We start from the raw sequence: 25819 nt of genomic DNA, 5'->3' as shown, positions 1-25819 counted from the left end.
ATAAAAGAATATCCCTTCACAAGAACGATAATGAAAATTATAGAAAAAATAGACTGTTCGATTGTACCAAGTAAAAAGGGAAGAATAATTACCAATAAATATGCGCAAATTCCAAGGTTAATAGAAATACAAGGTTATACCATAGTTGATAATATTGTAGAGAAAACGCGTGCGAGGAGGAGGGGGAAAAAGATATATGGTATCATTGTTTAAAATACTGATGTGATTATCATCTGCCTGCTTTATTATGATTTTTGAGGGTATAACGAATGTATTTATTAGCAAAATGTTTAATGAAGATATACTACGTATAATTGACTTCGACGTTTTTATCCGTTACAGTAGATTTGAAAACGTCACACTCCATGAAATTGTAATTCATTATGAACCTTATTCTCAGAATAATAGCTAATGAAACGACAAAGTAGAGTATTTGAAATATATTTGAAGCTCAAAGTTTAAAAAAGAAGGCTTTAATGAAATATAATCTACATACTAAAAAATAAACCATTAAACATTTAAGTTAAATATACAAAATTAAACAATTAAAATCATATAACTATTAATAATAATAAATTATAAATAAAGAATATTGAAATAATAGATTGATCCAGATAATTTTTTCTTGTTCTAACATCGGAATTCAGTTAAATATGTCATAACTTTAGGTTGCAATACACAAGCGAGACGTAGAGTTTAATCAAAAAGATAATCACCCCTCTTCTTCATGTGGAAGTTGCTATATACAATTGTGCACAGGATAGATATATCTCTACCGATGAGATCTAACTAATTATTCATAATAAAGTAAATGTCAAAATCATAAAATTAGACAATAAATATATTAATAAAAAAATGTTAGAAATAAATTCATCTTAAAGATTTAGAGCAAAAGCTAATTATGTAGTAATGTCCGGCGATATTACTCCTTATTAAGAGCATCAAAAAATATTTTCCCCGTTATTTAGGTATGCTTATATAACAACATACTATTATCATGAAGGATATAACAATTGTTAATTATAATGCAACACCCAATGTAACTACCCTCGTTGTTGTGACCATTTAAACAGTTGTTTTTGCCTTTTATGAGTTTTCTGAACACCATTTCTTGGAGCCCATCAACCATAGCTAAGCCTTTAGTGATAAAAAAGTAATATTTAATGACTATGTAATATTGGAAAACCTAATTATCATACCCAAGTCTTAAACGAAGTAAGTAGTCTCAGACAAACTTGTTGCAAACCATCCAAAGCTACTACCCCGTTGTTGTGACCATTTAAGCAGTTGTTTTTGCCCTTTACTGAGTTGTGTATCATAATTCTTGATATGTTTAGCTAAAATAGAATCATATTTTATGGTTAGATTTAAAAAAAATTGAATACTTACTGTGAGATAGTACAAAATTCAGAGTTCCATTTCGATATTCGTAAATACTTTTTACTGATAACTTGATCGTCATTTGGTGTGGATGACTCAAAACATTTTTTATGTATTTCTATAAATGACATCAGTAACAACATCCTCCATTAATTTAATGATGGTTCCTCGGGAAGGGATATGTTTACCCTTGTATTTCTCCATAAATTTTTTGAACGTAGATGATTAGCAATGGATAAGTTATATTACATGCAATACATCGTTGTGAGATCAGAGTTAAAGTCTGACTTGATGTATTCATCGTTAAATTGATTTTATAGATGAATATCCATACTCTTGTTATGAGATGAGGATAATGAGTGGCGTGTAATTCTAGACAGGGGACTAAAGGCACATTTATATCGACAAATCCGACAAACCATCTGTTTCTCATCCGGTAAGTATTTTCCAAATTCCTAGGCCTCCATTTTCATAAATCCAGACAGAAGGCGACGTCATTTTGGGGATTTTATTCAGTTCTCTATCGACTATCACCATCTCATAACTCATATTATATTAATATTGAATAATAAAGGCGGGAATGATAACGTTTATGATTGATAGAAGAAGATGTATATTATTTAATCAATGATGCCATAAGTAATTCTTCTTTTCTCCTCGCACGCTTTTGTATTCTTACCAAAATTATCACCCTTAGTTATACCATCGTGTAATCGGGCTTGCTAGAATTTTCAATATAATGTATTATACCGACTGTTGGGCAAGATAACAGATTTGGACAAAACACGCAACCGATGTCATTATTGATAGAATTTTCAATTTAATGTATCGTACCAATTGTTGGGCAAGAAAAACAAATTTTAACGAAACACGCAACCACTCATTTACTATAACGTCAATGTTAAAAGCGTGATGGAAGTCAAACATCAGTTGTACATGAGTTATGAACTTATGGTATACTATTAACCTTGCTCAAATTCAATTAAAGCCGTAAAGGAAAAAACGTAATATATGGATAATTATTCTTCCCTGTTACAAAATACTTCATTAATGGAACAGATCTATCTAAAACAAAATTAAACGAGGTTGTGATCGATTTTTACATCAATAACACCCCCTCAAAGTAAAGTCGTAGTATTATTGCAGCTGAAACTAATAAAATATTTCAAGATAGTCTTTAAAACTACAAATAAAGTATAACGGGCCAAATAAAAATATAACTGACATTAAAAACATTTATTTTTCTAGTATCTTGTAAAGTTTTAAAGAAATATGTTTATGCGACGTACATGAATTTTAACCCGACATTAGCACCTTCTATCTTTATTGCTTTGCAATATCAAAGTACTTTGTCTTAATTTTTAACGTCTCCTTTTTTTCAATAGCTATAATTAATTTTCTGGAGAGTGAGGGAAGATATTCATATACTTGAATTTCATATTATACAATTCAATTGCAGGTATTTAAAAATATAATATTTTCCACAATACTATACTCTGTAATCCGTGAATATTTCAATCAATTTTCTTTATGTTTGTTGTTTTATTGAAATATCCTATTTGATTGGCTCACAGATTTTTGTGTAGGTTATCACTATAGTTGATAATATTGTAGAGAAAAATGCGTGCAAGGAGGAGGGGAAAAAAGACATATGGTATCATTGTTTAAAATACTGATGTGATTATCATCTGCCTGCTTTATTATGATTTTTGAGGGTATAGCGAATGTATTAATTAGCAAAATGTTTAATGAAGATATACTACGTATAATTGACTTCGACGTTTTTTATCCGTTACAGTAGATTTGAAAACGCCACACTCCATGAAATTGTAATTCATTATGAACCTTATTCTCAGAATAATAGCTAATGAGACGACAAAGTAGAGTATTTGAAATATATTTGAAGCTCAAAGTTTAAAAAAGAAGGCTTTAATTAAATATAATCTACATACTAAAAAATAAACCATTAAACATTTAAGTTAAATATACAAAATTAAACAATTAAAGTCATATAACTATTAATAATAATAAATTATAAATACAGAATATTGAAATAATAGATTGATCCAGATAATTTTTTCCTGTTTTAACATCGGAATTCAGTTAAATATGTCATAACTTTAGGTTGCAATACACAAGCGAGACGTGGAGTTTAATCAAAAAGATAATCACCCGTCTTCTTCATGTGGAAGTTGCTATATACAATTGTGCACAGGATAGATATATCTCTACCGATGAGATCTAACTAATTATTAATAATAAAGTAAATGTCAAAATCATAAAATTAGACAATAAATATACTAATAAAAAAATGTTATAAATAAATTCATCGTAAAGATTTAGAGCAAAAGCTAATTATGTAGTAATGTCCGGCGATATTACTCCCTATTAAGAGCATCAAAAAGATTTTCCCCCGTTATTTAGGTATGCTTATATAACAACATACTATTATCATGATGGATATACACAATTGTTAATTATAATGCAACACCCAATGTAACTACCCTCGTTGTTGTGACCATTTAAACAGTTGTTTTTGCCTTTTATGAGTTTTCTGAACACCATTTCTTGGAGCCCATCAACCATAGCTAAGCCTTTAGTGATAAAAAAGTAATATTTATTGACTATGTAATATTGGAAAACCTAATTATCATACCCAAGTCTTAAAGCGAAGTAAGTAGTCTCAGACAAACTAGTTGCAAACCATCCAAAGCTACTACCCCCGTTGTTGTGACCATTTAAGTAGTTGTTTTTGCCCTTTACTGAGTTGTGTATCATAATTCTTGATATGTTTAGCTAAAATAGAATCATATTTTATGGTTAGATTTAAAAAAATTGAATACTTACTGTGAGATAGTACAAAATTCAGAGTTCCATTTCGATATTCGTAAATACTTTTTACTGATAACTTGATCGTCATTTGGTGTGGATGACTCAAAACATTTTTATATGTATTTCTATAAATGACATCAGTAACAACATCCTCCATTAATTTAATGATGGTTCCTCGGGAAGGGATATGTTTACCCTTGTATTTCTCCATAAATTTTTTGAACGTAGATGATTAGCAATGGATAAGGTTATATTACATGCAATAAGCATCGTTGTGAGATCAAAGTTAAAGTCTGACTTGATATATTCATCGTCAAATTGATTTTATAGATGAATATCCATACTCTTGTTATGAGATGAGGATAATGAGTGGCGTGTAATTCTAGACAGGGGACTAAAGGCACATTTATATCGACAAACCATTTGTTTCTCATCCGGTAAGTATTTTCCAAATTCCTGGGCCTCCATTTTCATAAATCCGCTTTTCTATTCTTACCAAAATTATCACCCTTAGTTATAACATAAACAGATTTAACAAAACGAAAAAAAGGCGTGCAATGCTGATGATAAATTGGTCATAACTCTCATAAGTCATAACTTCCTAAATATTGAAGCTAAAGGCATGATGTTGGTATCTCATCCACAAAATGTTCGAAAAATTTTTATGGCACGAGCCAACCGATATGTAAATATCCTCAACAACTTCTCCGATTGTGATTCGACGGTTTTCATCGGTTGTTAACTTGTTTGGGTGTCCACAGTGAGCCTTGTCATTGGGATCTTGCCGGCCATCTTAAAGAGTTTATACGCCAATTTTGAACATTTTTTTTTACTCAGAACAGTCTTACCGAATGCCATTGTAAAATTTCAATTATTTTAGAGCAATTAATTTCATTTTTTGCACGAAATTTGATGTAAATTCGGGCAAACAAAATAAACATGTTATATAGCTGAAACATTAAATACGTATATGTTGTGGTGAGTGTACTAATATAAAAGAAATCAACAAATCGAGCATACCAAATTTACCATGCCTGCAAAATTTGAAAAGTCATCTTACTTTTTGAACTCATTTCGTATGCTCAATTTTTTTTTTTTGTAACTTATTATCCCTTTAATTTTGAATTGAAACTGTACTTAAAAATGTTTCATTTTCAAGGTGCTTGGCTATAAAACAATAGAAAATAATGGGAAATCCTGTATTTTATGTTGCAAAAACTAAATAATATACATTTAATAATAATGAATTAAATGTTTTCTTCTTATTTTAAAAATATAAAGAGATAACCATAAATGAACACAGTGATGTGAATAAATATTTCATTTCTTTTCCTCCATTTCAAGGAACTAATTAGTCTTTTGGTATAGGCAATATATTAGAAGAATAAAAAAAAATATGTTGTTTGTTTTCCAATGGCCCTAAACTTAGCTTCCTGTAAAGAAACAAACACCTTACTAAATATAGAGCCTAACCATTTACTTAGTACTCCTGTTTACCGAACATTTGGCTAGCAGATATAATTCTATTGATTAGAAAAAAATGTGCATTTATATTTATAGTTTATTTTGATAAATTAAATTTTTTGGGTTTATGTTAAAATTGACCTAAAATTTCGTATATAATAATTAACATGATATCACATGAGTTGGCAGCGGGGTACAACCCGTTTTTTTAGTTGAGTTAGCACGCAACAAAACCTGTGGCCGGGATATCAACCGTGTCTATTGGAATGGCGTCTCTGATGAGATTGCATGAATTGGCGGTGGATTACAACCCGTTTGTTAGCCACATTGGCACACAAGACAGCCCGTGGGCTGGGATATTAACTGTAGCTATAGTGGATGCCGTTTCTGATGATATTACATAAGTTGGTGGTGGGTTACAACACGTTTGTTACTCACGTTGGTACGCAACACAGCATATGGACCAGGATATCAACCGGTGTGCAAGTGGATGGCGTCCCTGATAACATTACCTGAATTGGCGAAGGGGTTGTACCCGTTTGTTAGCCGCATTGGAACGTAACAAAAACCCGTGGGCCAGGATATCAACGGGTATTAAAGTAGAAAGTGTCTCTGATAATATTACATGAGTTGGTGGTGGGTTCCAACACGTTTCTTAATCGCGTTGGCGTGTAACACAATCCGTAGGGCGGGATATCGTCCGGGGTTACAGTGGATGGCGTACCTGATTGTAATACATGAATTGACGATGGGTGCTTACACTTAATCAATCCCTGTGGACATGCTGCATATTCCATGAGCCGAGCATAAATTTGTGCCTCTGGAAAGGTCTCAGAAGATAATGTAAAATTTATGAATTTAATGATTTTGTACATTAACTATCTTTTCCTATTTATTATGCACATTAGCTGGTTATTATACACATTAACGGTCTTTTCAGTTATTATATACATTAACGGTCTTTTTAGTTATTTTACACATTAACGGTCTTTTCAGTTATTATACACATTAACAGTCTTTTCAGTTATTATGCATGTTACTTAGTTATTTTGCACATTAATGTTTTAGTTCAGTTATTATACTCATGAACTATTTATTTACATATTAACAGGTTTCATACTTGAACTGCAAAATATATATATATATATTGGCGATCTTATTACTTCTATGAATAAATTTGGTTACCATGTACAGGGTGTCCACGATAAATTGGAACTACGTTAAAATTCAACCTGCTTGATAAAAATGGAATTTGATGACCTGATGACTTCCGTGGAATCGACAGCATTCCACTCCCTCGTAATGGAACCCTTCAGGGCCGCGATGCTCTTGTGGCTGACCTTGCACACCTCCCTCTCCAACTTCCCCTACCAGTAGTTATCACACGGATTGAGGTCGGGTGAGTTGGAGGGCCAGGTGTTGCGGTCCCAGAAAGTGATGTCGTGGGAGTTGAAGAGGTTAGTGGTTCTCATGGCGAAGTGTGCGGGCACTGAGTCTTGTTGGAATATGAACTCCTTCCCAGCGGCCGTATCCTTCATCCAAGGGATGACGAACTCCTCCATAACTTCGCAGTACCTTATCGTGTTAACCCTTTCCTTGGGATTGAAGAGGAAAGGAGGCATCACCTCACCGGCGCTGCAGATGACACCCAGGGTCATCACGGAGGCCGGGAACTTTGTGGTGAAAACCGCAGGGACCTCTTCTCTCTCCTTGACAAGCCACCTGTCATTCTGGACGTTGTAGCTTCTGTCGACAGTCTAGTTCTTCTCGTCAGAGAAGAAGATGATTCTTCCTCCATGGCTCTTCAGGTCATTGAGGAGACACTTACCGTTGGTGAGCCTGGTGGCCTTCATGGATGCCATGAGGATGTGTTGTTTGGCCATTCGGTATGACCTATACCCGAGGGTCCTCATTAACAGCCTTTGAGACCAGCTAATTGCTCACTCCACGGTGCTTGGCCAACCTGGACAAGGAAGTCCCCGGCGAAGCCTTGATGGACTTCCAGAGGCCTTCAAGGAAGCGGGGAGTGCGGATTCAGTCACTTCTCATGTTGTGGGCCTTGCGGCAGACCTTCCCTTCAACCTCCCAGGTATTGAAGATCCGGTACACCGTGGTCTTGGGGAAGTTAAGAAGCTTGTAGATAGCAGAGGGCTTGTGTCCCGCGCGATCCAATTCGAAGATGGCGTCTCTCCTTGCTTGTTCCATGATGACTATTGATTGTTGTCAAAACAATTGTGGTGGAAGTTATAATGTATTGTTCACGCAACCTTTTATATTAATATGATTTAACCCCGAATATCCACATTATGGATCTGGATGAAGTTTAAAGTAGATCCAATTTATCGTGGACACCCTTTAGAAATACAAATTTATATCTACGCTTTTAATAGAATATCACTAAGCAATATTATAATACAGTATAGAATAATATATTATTTATACTTTAATGTTACAAAGTATATCTATATAATTCATTTTAAAAATGGGGAAGAAGTAATATCACTGTGATAGTCTGGGAGTAAGAAGAGATATATAGCAGTTGGTATGATTGACTTATTTGACTAACTACCGTATGATTTTGAGTCTTATTTTGTTTCTTTTCGTAGGAAAAGCTGCGTGATACAATAAAGGTAACGACGTGATGTACCTTAAACAGCTGTCCGAGGTTATGTCCCGTTAAAAAAAAAAAAAAAAAAAAAAGCTACAGAATGTTACACCCCCTTGGAGATAATATATATTTTTTAGTTTGCTCATACACTATGGGTCGGAAATTAAAAATATATATGTTACGAATGCGCAAACTGCCCAGGCAATCTATAAAATTTCCAATAGAGTGGTCCACGGTCATTTTAACTTTATTTACATTGTCAAGGGAAATGATTGTGGGTAATTTGATTATTAAACAATTCATTGCTAAACAATTTTATCATTAAGGATTTGATGATGATAGAATTTCATTGGAAGTAATTTGATACTCTAGTTTATTTTTATTGAAATTTATATTGTATTCAGACAATCAAACTATTGTATGATAAGAAATTGTAACGAGAGATTCAATTCTATTTTGCAAAATATACCTCGGCCAAAACGTTGTGCAGGTGGACAGCTGGTTCCTCAGGAAGATTAAAACCTATCACCACCGATATCCTGAGTATCAAAGCCTCTTCTAATATCCTATGATACACCCCGGCCCACGAGCTGTGCAAGTGAACCACTGGTCCAAAAGGCGGATCATTACCCAGCACTTCCCTCAGCATCAAGGCCTCCTATAACTCCATCAAGGACTCCTATAATATACCCAAGCCACGGGTTATGCAAGTGAACCGCTTGTCCATCAAGGAGATCAACCATATCGCAACAACTATCCTGAGTATTAAGGAACCTTTCTAATATTATATGATACACCCCAACCTTTGGGTTGTGTAAGTCAATCACTCGTTCAAAAGGTGGATCATTACCGCTTCCCTGAGCATCAAGGAACCCCTTTAAATGTCTTATAATATATCCCTACCCATGGGTTGTGCAAGTGAACCACTGGTCAGCTGGTCGGAAAGGTCATTAGCCACCACCACCGCTTCATTGAGCATCAACAATCTTAGTTATTCTTACAACTCAAGAGATTGCACTTTTTGATGGGATTATACTTAGTGTACTCTGTAAATGTATATACAACTTTGGTGGTGGTTTATCACCGTCATGCGTTTTCTCTCCAACTGGAGGGTTCAGTTGTTTTTTAATACAAAAATGTAAACCAAAAAGGTGAGCAAATTGAATGAACGTGATAGAATGTGGGTACATCAGGATAACTACAGCAACAAGTAAAGATCTAATAAAAAATTTACATAAGAATTGTTATGGTTGTATATTTAATATAAATTTTATTAGTTTCTTCAAAATAGACATAAACAAAAATACTTATTTAAATATACTTTTCTACATCAAAATTCAAATATAAAAATTTCAAAAAACCATCTTTTTGAAAATACCTAATTTTCAACCTAAATATTTTTACTGAATATATCCTAAACATAAACACCTTCACAAAATAAACTTCTTCAAGTATATTTTCAGAGGAAAAATATGCTTCTTTTTGTTATTACTATTCATTCAGTGTAATTTATCTCAACCTCTGTTTCTGAAACTTTTAACGAAAGCTCTTATACAGGTGTACGCATCTAAAACTGAACACTCCTTTAAATTTTACGCCATGCACATATTCGTGATTTTATTGAGTTGAAACCGATTTATACACCAAGGCAAGGTTCTTGACTAGTTATAAACAAAAATCCAGCAAAATTTAAATAGCAACAGTGAAACAACAACCGATAATATGGAGAGACGTCGAGTCGCAATTTTGGAACTTTCCGCGCGGGGAAAAACTCCACTGAAATTGTCAAGGTTCTGAACTGCAGCCGCACCACCGTTTACAACGTGGTAGCCAAATGGACTCCTGAGGCGACCACAGTATCGAAGTCAATGCCTCGAAAGGTCGGGCAAAATGGTTGCTGCCGTGAAAAAGTCAGTCGATGACAAGAGAGGCAAGGTCACCGTCAGCGGCCTCTCCAGGGAGTTCATCGTCAGCAGAAGGATCATGGACCGGCTAGTTAAGAAAGATCTTGGCCTTAAGGTCTACAAGGGAATCCCCCGTCAAGCCTTCAAGCCTGTAGACAAGGAAAAACACCTAAAATTTAAAGGAGTTTTCAGTTTTAGACGCGCACACCGGTATCTTAAATGAAAGTAAAAAGAAAAAAAGGAATATGTAACATGCAGAAATATTTTCAAATTATGCAGTACTTTAAGTTTTTCTCTGCGCAAATGATTATAAGTATTTCTAATATAATATTTACGTTTTATGTATTTCCTTATATTTTTTTAAACTTATATCACCTATGTATCTTTACTGAGCATATTTAATATGTCAGACTAGGCAACTTCTTTCAAAGCCTTTGGAAGTAGATGAACCGTCATACAGAGGCATTACGTTCTTGTACAAAAATAATAGTAATACATGATTTTAAATAACTTAAATCAGTAGTTTTGCAATCAAAGATACACATTGATAGGGATTATAAATTGACGCTATTCCATTATAATTTGCATCTTAATTAAACTGATATATATTATAAAAGCCCAGATTTTCTATTTTCATTATTCTATACAAGGGGCGTCCACAGGAGGTAGGCTGGAGGGGCTGTAGTCCCCCAAATTAAGGAATTTTTGCTTCTTATTGGATTTTTTTTTCGCCAGAATAAAAAAAATTACGCAATAATTGTGATTTTTTTTTTTAAAGATATATTTTCAAAAAAGATCATTCTGTCAAATTATAGAGCAGAGCAAAAAATTTAATATTTGAAATTTTTTCCCGAAAATTAAATTTTTTATGAATAGCTATGTATTTTTTTTTTTTTTTTTCCAAAAATTTAATATTTGAAATTTAATTTATGATTTTTTTTCTAAAACTAATATTGAAATTGTTTTCTAAAAAATTAAATTTTTAGTAAATAGCAATAGATTTTTGAAATTTTTTTTCAAAAAGTTTAATATTTGATATTTAATTTTTAACATTTTTTTTTAATTTGTCACTTGTGCACCGCATGGACAAAGTAAAAAACAATCAAATGCTTGGAATCAATTTTGGAGTGAAGTAAGTTTCATGTCAATTTTACACAGATGACAATTATATTTTTTTAGAAAGCGCTTCGGAATGGAACTGAAGAATAAAGCAAAGCTATGCTTGTGACTGTACAAACGTTTTAAAAAGATATTTGGTATTCATATCAACAATGATAAAACTAAATCCTTGATAGTGGTTCCAATAAGCGTAATTTGAAATCCATGACTGGATGTGAATTCGTCAACTATATAAAACAGTTGGGGATAACATTCTCAAGTCTAGGAAAAGACACAAAATATTTAATGGAAAACATGAGAAAGATTGAATTCAACCCAAAAATAATCAAAACTGCCAATATAAACTTCTCCAAGAGGGTATGCAGGTGGAACTTTTATGTGAACTCCAAGTTCATATATTTCCAAACTGGAGACTGGAAAGGTATCCTTTGTATTGGGAAAAGTTTCCAAAGTATAAGAAATTTTTATTTCCTAGAGAAAATATCAAAAAATTGGAACTTCCTAAAATCATGGGAAGTTTTGGTTCAATTCTCCAAAGATAATAATTACGAAGATCTTTTCTAAAATGCTTCTACGAATTTTACAAGAGGATGGACTTTGGATGACAAATTTTAAAAATAAACATGATTTTAGACTAATTTTATATGGTTTTGAGATCCTTTTTTATCGTCGTGATTGGAAGACGAGGACATTTTATACTTTGGAAGACACCACCATATGGGCCAAAAAGTGCAGGAAGACGATCCCCCTTTGTTTGTGAGGGTAAAGGAGATTTTGGCGAAGAGGAGATGGAAGAATGAGCGTGGGAGTACAGGAGAGGGCACCAATTGAAAGTTCAAATTCAAGGAAGACGGCCCTAATAAACTCCTAGCCTATCAAATTGCGAAAATGCTAAAGAAACTGAATATCCATACTTAAAAAAATCGAAAAAATCTTTTTATATATTCCTACCAAGAGCTGTAGCTTGGACTAAGAGATATCTAAGTTTAAAAGATTTTAAGATAATAAGACTGTCTCATGTCCGTTATTTAGATTGGACTGGACAGGACTCGAGGAGAAAGACGAAAAGGAATTTTAAAAAATATTATTGAATCTTTAAAAAGTGTTAAAGACATAGTAGGTAGAAACCTTCAAGCTCATATATACTGCATGGCACTTTTATACAATAATTTTGTTGGAAAAACCAAGGAGGTAAGGCTGTGTTCTTTTAAATTTGGTCAAATCGACACGCAACTTCATATTTATACGTCGTGTAAAATGACGAAAGACTTAATGCATCTTGCAGCTAAGATCCTTGCGAAATTAAAATCAAGGGAAAGGGCGTGGACAATCATTTTCGAATCTATGGAAGGAGGCAGGGAGGCGGTTATAGCAAGACATTTATTAGATTTAATTAAAAAATCAATAATGATTATTTCAATGGATGGATACACGAGGCCTTTGGAGCAACTGAAATGTCACCTGACTTTTTACCGCATTTCAATAGGATGTTTTAATGAAGGAATATGGTTCCTACTTGACAACCCAATTTCACAAAGCTTCTTTAAAAAAGAAAAAAAAATTGGTTAAATAATTCCAGAAGAAGCACTGAATCCTCCCAACAAGAAATGTGAACGCCTCAATTATTGATTAAAGCTATCTTATGTTCTATTAATTATTAATCATTTGTTTTTTTTTCATTTGTTATATTTAAATATTTTTCATAAAAATGTCTGAAACACTGGGATGAATAATGAAAAAAAAAAAAATTTTGAAATTTAATTTTTGACTTTTATTTCCCAAAAGTAATATTTGAATTTTTTTTTTTGTAAATAGCTATAGGTTTTTTGAATTCAGTTAATGTGATGGGAATGTGGTGATTGGGATTGCTAAACTTAATTTTTTTATTGTGGGTTTTTTCATTTTAAACATTGTTTATTTTTTTATATTATTGGATTCATGTATGATGCGAATTGTGTTGTGTTTAGTTGAAATTATCTTCACTACGAGTAATTGCTTAGTGCAGCGGGCGTTCTTTCTTTTTTATTTTTTTTTATTTTTTTTTTGTCTTCCGTTCTTTAGTTTTGAGGTGTGGAGGGAAAACAAAAATAACAACAGGGAAACTCGATCGTGCGTACATAAAAAGTCAAGGAAAATAGCGTACGTGTGTGAGTAATATTATTCTGGCTTAGGTTAATATAGTTTTTTTTAAAACTGTTTTTAACTTTAAATTTTTAATAACAAAAATTAATGTTTTTGTGAGGAGCTGTATATTTTTGAATTTTTTTTCTTCAAAACATTAAATTTTTGGTGAATAGCTTCGAACTTTTGAAAAAAAAAAAAAAATCCATTAAGTTTAATAATTGGTATTTAATTTTTGAAACAAATATATGATATGATATGATGAAAGTAATCCTTTGAATTACTCTGTAGTCTCAATTAATATCCACGAAAAATTTAGCGGCAAATAATAATTAATCAATTATTAATGAAATATAAAAAAATCAATTATTTTTTAAATGAATATATAATATTCAAATGTTATGAGATAGATTTTTCTCCCGATATGGATCGAACTTTTCTTTCGAGCATTTCTTCAGAACCTTTTTTCACAACCCCAGAACAATACAATAAAAACTTCTGTATGCTTATAATCTATTGTGCTCAGCAAAACACACAATACAATAACATATAATTTCAAACAATTTCTACAAATGTGTGAATTCCGTCATGTTTCCTCAAATTTGTTTTAATACATTCCGTCTCGTCATCCTTTTGTCAAAAAAAATAAAATTTGAATAATGTTTAAGATGAAAGCGGCTAAGCCTTCTCGATGTTTGCAAGTAGTTGTGAGATCAAGGACAATATACACGAATCACACACCTTATATAGCATGTACATACATATATAAAGGGGTTTTTCATGAGGGACACTTCAAAAATAATTTCCGCTAGGGAAAAAATGACGTTATACTTATTTTCTTCCTTTGACATTTAGAAACTTCATTCGTATTCTATACATTTAATAATGGAGCGATATACACTTAATCAGCGATACCAAATTATCCAAATTTATAATAAAAACCCGTTCAACTATCGTAACTTTAAGAGCATTACGGCAATTTTAAGGTCTAGGTATTTAACAAGCATGCACGTTTGAAAAATACTCATTAACTGGCAAAATTTGAATCAAGCCATATGCTACCTGAGATTTCAAAGCCAGTTAGACGAAGAATTGCACGTAGCATAGATAATATTGATTCTGCTACCACATCAGTTGGACCAAGTATTTGTCTCTTACACAGTGCTCTCAGACGTTGGGTATATCTGTGACATCATTGGCCCAAATTTTATTAAATGATCTTAACTTACATTATTGTTAGATCAAATAAACACAAAAGGTAAAACCTTTTGATCATTTGAAGTGCCGTAGATTCATAATTGGGCTCAATAACGATTTGAAAATGATGCTGATTTTCATCATTGATTGTTATCTTCAGTGATGAATTTCATTTTTGGCTAAATGACTTTGTCAATAAGCTAAATATACATTATTGGTCAGGCAGCAATCCATAAGTTCTTCACAAAGCATTATTGCATCCCAAAAAAATTACTGTTAGGTGTGTACCTCATGCTAGAGGGATCCTAAATGAGGGTTCACACAACACTCAACGTATGCATCTATAAAAATATAACACAGTTTGTATGTGTTGAACTCACTGGCCCATATCTTTTCGTTGATGATGATAATCACCATGTTACTGAAAATGGAAACACTATGGCACTATGATAACCTGCATTTTATATGGAATTATACATATATATATATATTATTATGAATTTAAAAAAAACAAAACAAATATATTATAAACTTCCTGTAACTTACCAATATATATATATATGAAAAAAATTATCTAGTTAAGAAGTCGATCTTATATGCATAGCCAAAAAATTTACAAAGAGAATTGTAAAAAACCGTTTTGCAATAATTTTGAAAAAAAAAGTAAATATGATTTATTGGCATTGTAAAGAGAAACACAAAAATAACGATATTTTTTTTCGTACTTGCAAATAAAAAAAAAAGATTATGAGAATAATGTCAATAACAGGTTTATTTTTTGCCAAGTATTGAAAAAATTATGTAATAAAATGTTGTAGGAAATAAAATTTCTACATGTTACTGTTAAGGTCTACTATTTTATGTCCAAAATGCATTGATTGTGATATTTTTTCTTAAAAATTGAAAATTGACGTTTGATGAATAAAAGAGAAAAAAATTAAGAAAGTTGAAAAATCATTAAGAAAATACAGGTATTTTAATTAAAAAATCATTTTTTAAATGTTAAATTTATATGCAAACGAATCTCTTGACAAAAATATCCTATTTCTGTCAAACAATAGGGGGAGAAAGGGTGCTTCTTTTCTAAAGAGGAAAGGGAGACTTAAGAACTTTTTTAGTACCCTAATCCCAGTTTACGCTCACTCAAATGATTTCAAATTGATATTATCTAATTTGTCTTTTTATGACTTGATATCACTTCTGCCGCAATGAAAAAGTATAAATTGAAAACGAAATATATCGTGTAAAATCCGTTAAAGGGTTAAACTTATACCTATCTGTTATTGTCAATAAAATATCACCGCTAGCTTTTAATTATGATAGATTTCAATTAAAATATGAAGTTGTTGAAAAATCTCTAATTATCTTGATTATTTAAAAAAAACCGAAAACTTTATAAATAGCTGCAATACATAAACTTTCAAAATGAATAAATCAATAGAAAAGTTTTATATAAATTTTTTGGCATAGAAAAGTTTTTAATTGTTTTTATTAAAGCTTTGATGGAGTTTACTGACTCATAGATATAATACTTGTATGTGTTAAAAAAACAACAACAAAAAAAACAAAAAAACTATAGTCAACTGTATCTTTTAAAACTTTACATCGTGTTTACAAAATAAATAAATTATTTTAAAGTAGTCGCACTACCTTGTTGTTCTAGAGACAACTTTTGCTAAATATATTTCAACACCCCAAATTTAATTTAAATTTAAAATGTTAAAAAAATAAATCAAAAATAAACATAGTAACCCTGAGAATTTGGAGAATGTTTTAGAAGAAAGCATATTAGCTGTCCTGACGTTTCATCAGATCAGTTACAATCAACTGTGACAAGAAGGGAGGGTGAGAAGATAATAAATAAGAGAATTGGCATAGAATGACTCGGATATCGATCCTCAATTCTATTCTAATTCCAACAAAGACTTAGGAAATTATATTTCCGCAACCAATTCTCAAGGATGCTCTACGTCTTGTCTGAGCACACTCGAAGATATAATCATATTTTGAAAATAATTGAATGTAGTCAGGAGTTTAATAATTATGGCAATAGCTGAGGAAAAGAAAATTCAATCTTAATGTTACCAATTCTGAAAAAAAAAAAACCAAAAAATACAAAAACACCAGATGTTTATCCCTAGTTATGACTAGGATTTTTCTTAAGGGTGGGATGGAGGAGGGGGGATTGAGTGATGAGCTTTTTTTTTGACAATGACATAACGTTTAAAAAAAATATATATAAATGTCAGATTTTACAAATTACTTTTTTTTAGAAGATACCAAAACTTGTTTTACAGTAAATTTTACTGCCAAAAAACTTTTTTAGGATGAAAAAGATAACAATTTCTTAAAGTGTATTTTAACATAAATATGTATAGTTAAATAATTTTTTCTCTTCACATTAAATGTTTGAGATAACTAATTCATATATTTAGAGCATTTTGTCTCATCTAGCAACTTAAAGGCTATTTTACAACAAAATAAATTAAGAAGATACATCTAGAAGGATTTTTACCTTATATAATGGTTAAATTTTATTATTAATATCTAACTCACTGATAATTTTGTATTGATTACACATTTCAAGTAATAAAAATGTCTATAAGTTCACTATTAAAAAAATTGTGAGGTGCTAAGAGAAAAACTCGTAAATTGGTCCTCGAGTTTTATGAAGTTAACATAAAAGAGACACGAACAAATCGGTTTTTGTGTCAAAAATGCGAGTATTTACTCGTAACTCTTTAAAAATTATGTTTCTCCTCTTTTGTACAAATTAATTCAAGACAAAAAAGGAGATCAGTATCTAAAATTGATCTCAATTGTTGTCGCAGTGATTTGAATTCCGAGATTACTTGGATTATATTAATTGGGTACTATTGTCGTTCAGAGTCATTTTAACCCTTAAAGTAATCCCCAAATTAAAAGTAAGATTAATAAAACTTATGTAAAAGGGTTTTAATGATCCTGTATCTTGTTCTGAACTCGATATATTTACATTTTTAAGCTGAAAATAATATAAAACTATACTCTTTTTTAGACCCTTATAACTTATTCATAATACATAGTCATAAAGAATATTATAGCTTATATTATAGAAAATATTCAATGTATAATTTAAGAAAAAATATATGTTTAAAAAATATGCACCTCCAATAGACCTCTTCAAATTTTAACATTTTTTTCATACATTTGAATATGTTACTTTTCCCATTCTCCAAGATCTATAAAATTAAGTATACCAGTCATTTGGATTTTGGACGACGGTTATGTCTGCCGCATGGGCCCTGCAAATTTAATGTTGGTGGCTCTAAAAAAAAGGACCCCCCATATTATTTGTATTCTTTTGACTATAGTTTCGCAATGGTTTATCGTATAGCAAAGCATTGATAGGAGTATAAATTTAAGGCCAATAAACTCTACTTCAAGTTCTACAAATATGTTATTAACCCTTTGTTTGTGCTCATGGGTAAATTTTACCAAAGATGTACAAAAATGCTTGTTTTTCATATTTTTTCAATTTTTCCCTGTCTTTTCAGGTATTCTTCCAAGTCATTATTATCTTGACGTATATCTATACAAAAATATAATACAATAGAATAAAATACAAAAAAAATCATTTTTTTTCTTGAACAAAGCTAATAACTCTATATTAAAAAACAATACAATATAACAGAACAAAGGATGCAGATCAATATGTTAATAGTGAAGCATGTTTTTAATCAATTGCAAATCGTAGATAGGAGCATCTGCGGCAGATTTTCTACTAACGAGTGCTTTGTATAAAATACAACCAGGAATTTATTTATTCTCTCTAGTTTAATGATGGTACCCTTTTCGTATTTTAGTCCATTTGAAAAAATTGAACTTTTCATTGCATATATATTCTTTTTCATCCAACAGGCTTGGTCTAATGAATAACTCAACCAGGTTTCTAACCGAGAATAATCAAGCACAACTCTGCTACTTCTCTGAAGTCTGCATTTGAAGATATCTTCTCTAGAAAACTGTTTATAGAAATAATTGATTTTTTTCTTCATGGGGTCCGAATCTTTTTCAACATTGGCTAAAATTCTTGGATTGTCCTTATCTAGCATGTAACAAATTTCTATTAATTTATCAAACATTGTATTGTCCGTGCCCTGACGCTTGCCAAAAGTTGCCTCACATGTTCCTCCAATTACCACATCTGATATATATGATGTCTACAAGCGAAGTAGAAAACTTTTCGCCCAAGTTTGTCTTCAATCAGTTTTACTGCACCGTTGTTAATGCCACTATTGCTAGCTGTTGTGTCAAATCCTAGACCAAAAACCTTGTTTTTCAGGTTCCATTTTTCTAATAGATCCAATGTAAACCTTGCATTGTCGAAGTCTGGTGGAACTTGTTATGAAAGGAACACTTAGCAATTCCCCTTCCTTGTACTGTGGGGCACTTGAGACGAGTACAACGAGACTATTAAAAGGGCAATTCTTACAAAGAACATTGTTTAAAAGTTTACCTTCCTAGCCTAATTTACAATATTTTGCAATCAGAAAAAATATGATGATAATGGTGACTATTTGCTAGTACACCCCCATAGAAATGGGATCACTACAAAATTGGAACATCAATCTTTGAAGATGCATATTTTTTTATATATATCATTTTTTAAAATTATATATTGAATATTTTTCTATAAGGCTATATATTCCTCATCATTATGTATTATAAATAAGTTGTAAATATCTCAAGAAGAGTGTCGTTTTTAATCATTTTTCAGCCTAAAAATGGAAATATATCGAGTTCAAAGCAAGATATAGAATCAATAAAAACCCTTTTGAATCATAAAAAACCCTTTTACATAAGTTTTAATAATCCACTTTTAGTTTAAGAATTGTTTTATGGGCAAAAATGACTCTGAACGATAATAGTCCCGAATTACTATAATCCCAGATATTTCAGAATTCAGATGACTTATAGGAAAACTACGATCAATTTTGGTTTCTGCACTCTTAGGTAAATTCGATTATTGTCTTTGATTCATTTCTACAAAATACCTCCCCCCGCTTCCCCTAACTGTTCTCTTGTGTTACACTAGTCAACAAATTTAGCTATTGTAGTGAAATGATATGTTCCTGATTAGCTTTTACCTCGAGAAACATGAAAATGAGCTTTATTACCCAAAAATGATGGTTATATGCCCTAAAAAGAGCAACATTTCATATACTGTCAATAAACTTAGAGAACTTAATAAATATAAAAATAATATTTTTCAAGCAACAAATTTTAAATAACATTCAAAATATTACTATTTAGGAGCTTTTTTTTTATTTATAAAGAAGTGGTATGTTTTTCCTTTATGAAAAAGTAGGATTTTTACCAATGTGATTAAAAATAAGGAATTTATTAGATTTTTAAAGAAAGAGTCCATTTTTGTCATTTTTTTTGTACTTATAAGATATTTTATCCGGATTAGACAAAGATACTAAAATTATAATTATAAAATTTTTTGAATCCAGAAAAATGTACCTACGTTTTGCTTCCGAACCACTCTGTATGTCGATTATATTGCTATAAAAACATATTAATATGATTTTGAAGTGTTGAAATACTTTTTATAAGTACGGTATGTATACATATGTATAACAGTACGCTTTCGTTTCTCCGCAAATGTTAACTATGTCCTTTTTAAGTAAATAATTTTGTCTCTATTCTATGAAACTAAATTAATTAAATATTTATATGTAAAGACTATAAGATAATTACTCAGGTTCATATGAGTGTATTTGTTTCCGGTTAGCCGCAATGAGTAAAATTTGTTAATATTTTTTTTCGAAAATTTGAAATCCTCCACAAAAACATTTAGTTCTTGGTCGTAGGATGTTATTCCAATAGAACGATGATCCAAAGCATTACAGCATATTTGCATCCTAGTGGTTTCAAAGGAGTATGATTAAGATTTGGCACTGGTCTTCTTTCAATCAAAACCTCCATCCTATTCAAAATCTTTGGTAGCATTTTTATGGGGTTTTGCTCTGGGATAGCAAAGAGAACTCTGCACATTATTGTAAGAAGATCTAGTCAAAGCGACTCGAATTTACTGTGGGAAAGAAAAATGTTTAACGGGAGCCATTGATAGAAAAAAAAAAAAGTTTTGTTTCCACCACTTTATTTGAAACTTGGTTTAAAGAAGCAATTCGTGAAAACTTTAGATAAGAAGTCTAAAGCCTTCCTCTACATCAATGATTTTTCCCTGCCCTAATACCAACAAAAAAAAAAAAAAGAAGAAGAAGAAAAGAGGCTGGATTGTTTACAGGCCCTCAAATAAGATAAATCATCAATTGTAAAGAGTTCCCGAAGAAGCTCAAGAAAAAAGGAAGATGATCATGGAATAGTTTCACTAAAGTTGTGAATGATTTTTGGATAATACAAAAAATTAAAACTATGTGAGGTAGAAAGATGGAGTGTAGGATGTTCCACAAGCTGTTTATGTTAAAATCTCATTTGGAAAATTTTAAAGAAAATATGGTGATGTGTTCTGAATAGCACGGCGAATTAGGCTCCAGTTTGAGCAGCGGTACCAAGTGTCTTATAATGAGAACATGATGGGAGGCTATATATAGGGATAGATTTGAGAAATTAATATGGAATATAATCGAAAATAAAAAAACAAAACAAAATGCTGTTGTATGGTGTTATCAATAAGCATTTCTTCTTCTTCTTATTTTATCTTATTGTGTTTTTTTTTTGGTTTTAATAATAGAGTAACTAAGTAAAAATGTGGGGTTGCCAATATGTACGTGTGTGCATGACTCTATCTCACCTTTTCATTGTAATCTTATGCAAATCCCATCACTACAAATTACACAACAATGTGTGCGTTTTATGATTTTATTTATTACAAATTACGCACAATTTAATTTTTCATGTAGGTACAATATTGTACTTGCATTATCACATCCTTAACGATACTTTATTCGTTGTAAGAAGGTAATTAAGGAATTTATTTTTTTCACCAAAAATATTTTCTGCTAACGTCATTCATTTACTGATAAATGAATGAAGCTCCCTTACTAGAATTAAATTTTTTTATTTTCATTAATAACCAATTATAGCTTAACGTCCAAATTTTTTTTCCTCCAGAGAAACAATAAATAAGCTTACGTCACTTGTATTAAGATTTGAAGACTGCAATAAAAATCATTTTGGACATACATAAGTTATTTATATTCCCTTTTAGAGGTATGGCATATAATGTGGCCGTGATTTATACTTCTAAGCCATGTATATGAAGAATATAATTACATATATATATATACATATTTTCTGTTTATGAATACAATAATAGCTCAACTCATAATTAATTTTCCAATGAATAGTTTTATGTACACTTTGACATGTAGTTATAGTTACTTATATAAGAATAAACGTAAATATCATAATCAATTTAGATATTCTTTTTTCTAGTTTAGAAAAAAATATAGTTGGAAGAAGCAGGAAGTGTTCTATCATTGGTTTCAGACTTTCAAACATACTCGATCATCTCTGAATGTATTTTAATCATACTTTCTCATCCCTTAACGGAACTCTTTCTAATTACTCAATTTTGAGTTGTGGGATTCATAAAACTCTTTTTAAATTCAACTTAGAACCTAACTACCTAAAAATAATCGCGGTTAAACAAATATCTCTTTAAAATATCTCTTCGGATGAGCTTTTTAAAATAACATCAACATGTATATTATACAAGATATAAGTAATTCGTGTCACAGGAAAATATGAATAGGTATTAGGAATGACATGATTTAACAGAACAAAATAAAAATATTTATTTTATTTTATTAACAGCCAATCTCATAGTCATATTTTTAAAACTAGGTTGAACATTATTTTTACAGTCATTTCTAATTTCTCGTTCATTTTTTAAAGTATTTACATTACTAACCTAAATTTTTTCCAAAAGAATTAATATCTGAAATTTTATTTCCAAAAAGATTATAAGGAATGAGGCGATAAGCATGTCAATGGAAGAATATTATAACTTATGAATGGGATTTTTGTAGCGAAGCAATACATTTTTATTTTACTATTATTGTGTCAAAAAACAACATCAAAAAACAGAGAAAAAGTCCAAAATCAATTTGGTAATCAGCCAATTCTGTCAGACTATGGAATTATTATTCAATAATTGTTCCCAGTTTAATAAAATTCAACCAATTAATATTCTAGATATTACATTTTCTAGTAACAATACAAATCTTTTAATTTGATAGGGGGGCTACATCCCCTCCAATACCCCTCCCCCCCTGTGGACACCCCTGATTATCATTCATTTTATTTGTTCCAAAATATATAAATTTGTAAAGTAAATACCCAGATATTTGAAATCGAAGGACATCAAACCTCACATTGAGCTCATACTACAAAAATCCCCTCAAACGTCTGAATTCAAATAACTAATCAGGGTAAAAAATTACAAACATTCTACTGCGAACTCACTCATGTTATTCAACTATAAAAGAAATGTTTTATTAAGTTAATTTAATTTTATATTTATACATATTCAATGGACTACGAAATATATCTTGCAGGAAGTATTTAGAGGAACTCGTATAATTAGTGATAATTATTTTGTAATTTAACACACTAATAAACTTGAAATTTTCTCACAATTTAATTGCTTTAATTTCGGCTGCAATCTTTGCTCATATAACAAATATGTTAAAAGTACAAAAATATAATTACTTGTGCAATTAGATTAATGCTACTATTTATTTCAATAACTATATTTATTCACGTGACGAAAAATATATTCTATTAATCTATAAATATACTGCTTTTCATACAACATGAAACAAAGTAATTAAAAAGTATGGCCTTTGTTTTTCTGAATAAATGGAGAAAATAACTCAACTACACTGTGTTCAAATTAATGATCCATTTATAAATTATTATATATTTTTTATGCTATGTTTATTTTCTCAACCTCGACCATAACATTACATTTAAGAAAGTATGATATTACAAATTTATCTGTTCAATTATTTTTATTTGTGAAACTCCGTGTACTTTTTTTGAAGGTGGAGGGGTCATTGGGGCAATAAATGAAATTTCAAAAATACTCATATTTTGTTCTGATATATGTTAGTTTTATATTTCCTAAAAGTGTGTATGTGTGTGTTTTGTACAGCCTCGTAAGGAATGAGTTATTATAAATACTCATTTTCTATCATTACTAGAATGAACGTTCCGTGATCTTTAGGACTCGTCCGTTTTTTTAGCTCCTTAGTTAATTGTTATAATAAAACAAACATTACTTATATACATCTATTTTATTAAATTTGTTAAAAACTTTTAGCGGAGTCACATCTCCTCTTTTACTCAGTACACTTATGATTTTATATATTTGAAAAGTAAGAAAAGGAAAAACAAGTATCAACAGGTTAATAGAAAATGAGTGACGTCGATCCAGGGATAAATCATCGGTATTTGATTTATCATTACAGGAATACGTCATACACTTGATATAAATTAATACTGAAAACCAAACCGATACCAATAAAACAAATTCACAATAGCAATTAAACAGAGAGTCTTTCTTCAAGTTTTTTCTTAAATTTCTTTTCCAATTCCCTTCCTGTAGCTAACAAACATAATTTTGAAATAGGGCAATAATATTCTCCCGTTGATGTCATGATCTTCACTTTTCTAACTAAGCCGTCTTCTCCAAGATATGTTTTTGTGACGATACCCCCTTTCCAGACCCCTTTAGACATGATTCCTCCAGGTTTTATACTTTTTTCCATCCCATACTCACATTTGTTAATATTTTCTTCGTTTTGAACCATTCTGTCCTCAATATTAACTGAGGAGGCATATATGTATCTTATACATAATTTCTAGAACATATCACTTTTCCTTTTAATAAGTTGGAATCTCTTTTGAAGATAACTAGATTCGGCTTCATCTACTTGGTCCACTATTATTCCTTCCGCGTATTAGAGGCTGTTCGGTGTAATGAAACCTGCTTCGTCCAAAGGATTGGCTGAATTATTAGGAAATAATGGCCTCGAATTTACCATATACGTTATTTCGTACAATATTGTAGACCATTCATCTGGGGTTAACATTACGTTTTTATAATACATAATTCCGTTAAAAGCCTTTCTTACACTTTTTATTAAACTTTCTACAGCTCCATTCATGTGACTAGTGAGAGGGCAGTTCCAGTTCCACTCCAAATCCTTAGTTCGTACTGTTTCATTTTTCATCAACTCACTCAAATTATCACATATTTTCTTAATTTCTTTGTGAGCTCCAACTAAATTCTTTCCCTGATTGGGATACGTTACTCCTACTCGTACTCCCCGCAAAGTCACACACCTCCTGAACGCTGAGAGTAACTTTTCTGATGAGAATCCTTTTCCTCCACTACATAAATCATAAGTAAATTCTAAATGAATAGCCGTAGAGGTTAAACAGGAGAAAATGACTGCCTGTCCTTCTACACTTTTATTTCTAGAGACTTTCACCAACAAAGGTCCAAAAACATCCACAGATATACATTCAAACGGACTTTGTTATTTCGCCATACAAATACCAGGCAATTGTCCCAACTGTTGAGCCATAGCGGGCAGATTTGCAATTCTACAATCGATACAAGTATTTATAACTTTCCATACTATACGTGATAGTCCAATTATCCACAACCCATCATGTAAAATAGATGCAGTGTTCGTCTTGATTCCCCGTGATAAACCTTCTCATGGTGATGTTGTACGATACATTTTGCAACTATGCCTCCAGGAATAATCATAGGCGATTTTTGTTCTTTTGCCATTCAATCTATTTTCTTCAGACGCCAATCAGCTCTATAAACTTCGTCTATTGCATCATAGACCTGACATAACCTTCTAAATTATTTCTTCTTAAAATCCACATTCCCTTAAAAGGCTCTAACGACCTTCAATTTTGCTCCCATATTATCTTCTCTATGTACTTTATTAAGCACATCTTTCCACACAAAAACTGTCTTCTAACTTTAATCCCAAAGTCTTAAGTTTTCTTCAAAATCCATACAAAATGTTCTTATATTCCCCTACATTTTCTTCCTATACGTTTAGTCTTTTTGATTTCCGGATCGTTACGAACATTCATATAGATATTTTGGGGATCTTCTGGCCAGTCTTCACTGTGATGCCAAATTTTAAAGTCA

The 25819-nt window shown here is 31.1% G+C and overlaps 2 long non-coding RNA genes across 2 annotated transcripts; both read right to left on the bottom strand.

Moving 5' to 3' along the window:
* Positions 1 to 425: 425 nt before the first annotated feature.
* LOC139907063 (uncharacterized) lies at positions 426 to 1614 on the bottom strand. Its single transcript, XR_011783378.1, has 3 exons — positions 1390 to 1614; positions 1200 to 1337; positions 426 to 1137 (listed from the first exon to the last, which is right to left on the bottom strand). It is a non-coding gene; the product is annotated as an uncharacterized lncRNA (long non-coding RNA).
* Positions 1615 to 3261: 1647 nt separating this feature from the next.
* Positions 3262 to 4684, bottom strand: LOC139906953 (uncharacterized). Its single transcript, XR_011783218.1, has 3 exons — positions 4228 to 4684; positions 4037 to 4176; positions 3262 to 3974 (listed from the first exon to the last, which is right to left on the bottom strand). It is a non-coding gene; the product is annotated as an uncharacterized lncRNA (long non-coding RNA).
* Between the last annotated feature and the right edge of the window lie 21135 nt (positions 4685 to 25819).

Source organism: Lepeophtheirus salmonis, chromosome 13, assembly GCF_016086655.4.
Source record: "Lepeophtheirus salmonis chromosome 13, UVic_Lsal_1.4, whole genome shotgun sequence".
Lineage (NCBI taxonomy): Eukaryota > Metazoa > Arthropoda > Copepoda > Siphonostomatoida > Caligidae > Lepeophtheirus > Lepeophtheirus salmonis.
Note: the sequence above shows the minus strand (reverse complement) of the source record. Positions and strands in the feature narration are given on the sequence as shown.